The following is a 4,291-nucleotide window of genomic DNA, read 5'->3' as shown; positions in this document are numbered from 1 at the left end:
CGGGACTTGAGCCTTCCCTTTTCGTTGTACTTCCAACTCAAGCGATCTATTCACATTAATAATCACAATAAAATTTCGAAACTAACAACACCCACATTACTATAGGTCTAGCTTAGACCCAAAAACTCACTCAAATTTATAATCAATTTCCTTATCTTGCTAACATGCCAACTCTCATATTTCCAAATTTCAAGTCTGGAGTTTAATCTCAATATCTCAAAATAGCATAATTTTAATGATCTTTATGTATCACAATACACCCACTATTTCATAATGCATATTCAATCATTACTAATTAACCCCAACAATAAGATAATCAATAAGAAGGAAACGAAAAGAACGGGGAACAATTTAATGAGTTACAAAATCAGTAACTTAACAAATCCTTAAGCCATCCATCATCCTACCCTTTTAGTCATTATACTACCACTTTTATAATTCCAATTATTATCTCAATCACTTGGTAATTATTAACAATGATTGCAGACAAGGTTTGCTTCCCCACATTCACGTTGCACTAGCAATATCTAACCCCCAACTTATCTAATATTACATCTACTATTTCCACTGTATTCCTAAAATCTCAACTAATTTAATAGTATAACTTTAATACGTTAATTTCAAGAATATTGCCATAGATTGGTTTCTTAACCATCGCTGCTACATCATGGCGGTCATTCTTTGCATATATATGTATATGGCATAATGCATATTCAATCATTACTAATTAACCCCAACAATAAATAAATGGAACAATAAAGTTTAACAATTACTAGAACGTGAATTCTTTTGATTTTCCATTGGCCGCTCTTAGCACTTATTTATTCAATATCATAAACTATGAAGATCCACTACTACTTATCAATTGTTTTGCACAAACCACAATAACTTACGCTTACTAAGAATTGTATAGACCCAATTCTCAGCCGACTTAATTTTGTACCATCAGAAAATAAGGATCATCTCATTTTTTACCAGTCCATTTAGTTATGATTAGTATTCATACCATGTACACTAATATATACGAATAAGAAAGAATAATTAGATAGATTTTTACCTAAAGGCACTCCTGCTTCCTCCTTTGAAATTGAGCGTCGTTATAGGGTTTCTCTCTTTCTTGCTGTGACTAAAAGAAATAATCTCCCCTTTATTTAATTATGGTTTTAATATTTTAGATGGGTTAAGTGGTATTAATTATACTATACCACTTGGCCCATTAATCACCAACTGAAATTAATTATTTAAAATCACCCGTCAACTAAACAATCATATTAACAAATAACTCAAAAATTTTCAAACCAACTTCTCAAATTGATCAAAAGTGACTTGGGATAACTATCGAGATGAGTAAAACGGTAATTTTATAATAAAAATTCAAAACTGATTTTCTGGGTCATTACATCGATATAATTGAGTCTCCAAAAAGTTTAGATGAATCTAGAAATTCTGCAATTTATGAGAATAATTTGAAATATAATTAAACAAACATGTGACTTACCTCTTTTGAGAATTATCGTGATCCGCTTGCACTTAACTTGATGGTCATTTCATGTGTTTGAAAATACTTAAATCAGTTGTGACAAACATTGATCATCTTCAATTGAATCTACATAATCAATTAAGATAAATCATCAAATCGAGTTTATGGCTGCATTAGAGAAATGAAAAAATCTTAGAGATCACATATACATCTTTTTTTAATCACAATTTTCATTGGGTAGACAAATTTGATAACGCATATTCACAAAAGGATCATAGATCTACATTTATCCTCTTATAAGAACACAAAGATGTATAGCAAAAAAGAGACAAAGTTATGAGTCTTACTTGTAAAGTTGATTGCCAACAATACACACCACATAGGACCTCGAGTGCTAATCACCACTACAAGAAAAAGCTTTATTTAAGACCAACATTTAGGGACGAGTTAATAATCATGTCTCTAAAAGTATATGTATTGGGACGAGATTTTATTTCGGTCCTTAAGTATGTATGTTTTTATGAAGGTACTAAATCTAGTCTCTAAAAAAATTAATAAGTGGTCCCAAATTATAATTTAAGGGTCAAATTAAAAAAAAGTTCTTTTTTCACCAAAACTTAAAGCCAAAACATAAGTGTAATTAAAATTGCAAAAATAAAAAAAGACAAATACCGTTTTGTTTCTCAAAACACTATCGTGAATCAGAAAACCCTAGCAACATCTGCCTTGAAGCGATCTCAGCATAGCTCGTAGTTCTCAGCGTTTCATCTGTGTTTTCTCAAAACCGAGAAAGCACAGGTCTTCCTAGCAGCGATCTCAACTCAATCTCTATTTTCTACCTTACTCGAATTTCAGGTATGCGCACCTTCGCGTTTTTTTGTTTATTTAGTAGTTGGAAAGTGCAGTTTTGATTTTCTCTTCATGTAAAAATTGAATCTTTTAATGAATGTTGTGTTACTCTGAAACTTGATTGCATATTATGGTAGAAATTAATCACTGTGAGGAGCAATCTTTTAAGAGAAATTTCTGAATTATGGTTACTAGAGTTGTTTCAAATTTTGTTGGTTCTGTGAAGTTCTCCTTATTCTTATTAATAAATCTATCCCTTGGTCTCCTCTTTGTAGGTGTATTGTGTTTATCTGATTCATCACTGAAAGAGTAAATTTGTTATTTTGCATTGTAGTTTTTAGAGTTGTTTCTAGATATATTTACTTGTTAGGGGGTGCATTAGGCTGAGTTTTGATCATGTTAATTTTGCTGTTTCTATAGGACTAGAAGCCATTTTATATTTGTCTAAAGCCTGGCTGCATCTCAAACAAGAAATTCAGTATTAACAGAAGTTATCTTTTGAGAGAAATATTTGAAAATTTCAGTACTAAAAATGTTTCTTGATTTATTTGCTTGTTGGTAGGCATAAATGCCAATTTGTTCCTACTAAAATAAGTGAATTGATGTCTGTGTGGAATTGTTTAAAGTGCGAGGGCTGTGACATTCTGCTAGTTGTCTCTTGTGTGGATTTGCTTACTTGTGCATATGTTTGTCATTTGGTTGGGTAGAACACTTTGTCGATATTGTTTTCTATTAGTAAAACAAGTGTCCTGCGGTGAACTTTGATGTGAAGAACAGAGGGATGGATAAACTTAATGATAATTCTTTTTGTCTAGATACTAATGGATTTTAAGTCAGTTCAGTATTTTGTTATAGGATTCAGAAAGGTTGCTATGTTTGTGAGGTAACTGTATAGGCTGATAGGTTGCAAAAGTAAAATAACTTTTGCAACTTTTGACTATGTTAATGGGTAGATGGTAAAACTTACTACCCGAGCTAGAATCATTATCAAATGCAAATCAAGTATCTTGCAAATGAAGGCTTTTGGTACTCATAGTTTAGATGATGTCTTCTGATTATTGAGTTGCTGATGACATCAAGAACATGGTGACTGATTTCAAGGAAATCTATTGATGAGGTTAATGTGGGTGCTTCCGTAAATGGTAACCTGTACTGGTTAATGATATCAATGTATCAAAAGATCACATGTATGCTAATATAATTCATTTTACTGGAAAGATTACATAGGTATCTTTATGTTGCCAGCTTTTGGATTCATTTTAGAATTGATAAGATCTTAACTGTTACATGCTCCATCTAAAAATAAAAAACTGTTACATGCTGATTTATAAGGCAAGTAGGACTGGAAATGAAGAAGGAAATAATTGAATAATTGGCTTATAGATGAATTAGCTATATTTCATGAAATTCACTGCAGCACGCCTAAATACTCAAAATTGCACTGCGATTATAACTCTTCTTGTTTGATTTACACTTTTTCATTTAGACTAGAAGGTCGTTTTTTTAAGTATATTAAATTTTGTGGTGTGATAAGATCCAAAATATGAAGGGGATCAATCCTAAGAGAATAGAGTGTTTCTAACCGTTCTTGAACAGTGGAACTCACAGCTAAATGACCTAAAATAGTGTTTGAGAGACGATAGAGAGAGTTGTATTAAACTTGAGAAATCCATTATGAATTACAAGTGAAGTATTGTTCACATTTTTAGACTAGCAGTGAAAGAAAGTAGTTGCAGTTGTTCAACTGATCCATGTGTGTAGTCAAGTGCCACTAGTTCCTAATAGATTTCTATCTAACTTAAGAAAATTAGGAATTGCAATTGCACTACCATAAAGTTATCTAATATAAATCGATCATATAGTGTATTTGTGTATGTCTAAAGAATCAATTATATTTTACAATCTAATTAACTCGAACTGATGCAAATTACCTCCTATGGTGTTGCACATAAAAAATAGAAA

At 31.4% G+C, this 4,291-nt stretch overlaps 1 protein-coding gene and 1 long non-coding RNA gene across 2 annotated transcripts in view; one reads left to right on the top strand and one right to left on the bottom strand.

Annotated features, from left to right (window-relative positions):
- The window catches only part of LOC102582878 (acylsugar acyltransferase 3-like), a 13,630-nt gene extending 11,754 nt beyond the window's left edge, over positions 1-1,876 (bottom strand). The window contains exons 1-2 of the mRNA XM_006350995.2: positions 1,828-1,876; positions 1,499-1,606 (exon numbers count right to left, since the gene is read on the bottom strand). The gene's annotated coding sequence lies outside the window, so the exon portion shown is untranslated. The remainder of the gene's footprint in view (positions 1-1,498; positions 1,607-1,827) is intronic.
- A 285-nt stretch (positions 1,877-2,161) lies between these two features.
- Positions 2,162-4,291, top strand: part of LOC102582646 (uncharacterized) — a 4,825-nt gene continuing 2,695 nt past the window's right edge. Inside the window, exon 1 of the long non-coding RNA XR_001473905.1 lies at positions 2,162-2,335. This is a non-coding gene — a long non-coding RNA (uncharacterized lncRNA). The remainder of the gene's footprint in view (positions 2,336-4,291) is intronic.

This window comes from Solanum tuberosum, unplaced genomic scaffold (genome assembly GCF_000226075.1).
Source record: "Solanum tuberosum cultivar DM 1-3 516 R44 unplaced genomic scaffold, SolTub_3.0 scf00132, whole genome shotgun sequence".
In the NCBI taxonomy this organism is placed as follows: Eukaryota; Viridiplantae; Streptophyta; class Magnoliopsida; order Solanales; family Solanaceae; genus Solanum; species Solanum tuberosum.
Note: the sequence above shows the minus strand (reverse complement) of the source record. Positions and strands in the feature narration are given on the sequence as shown.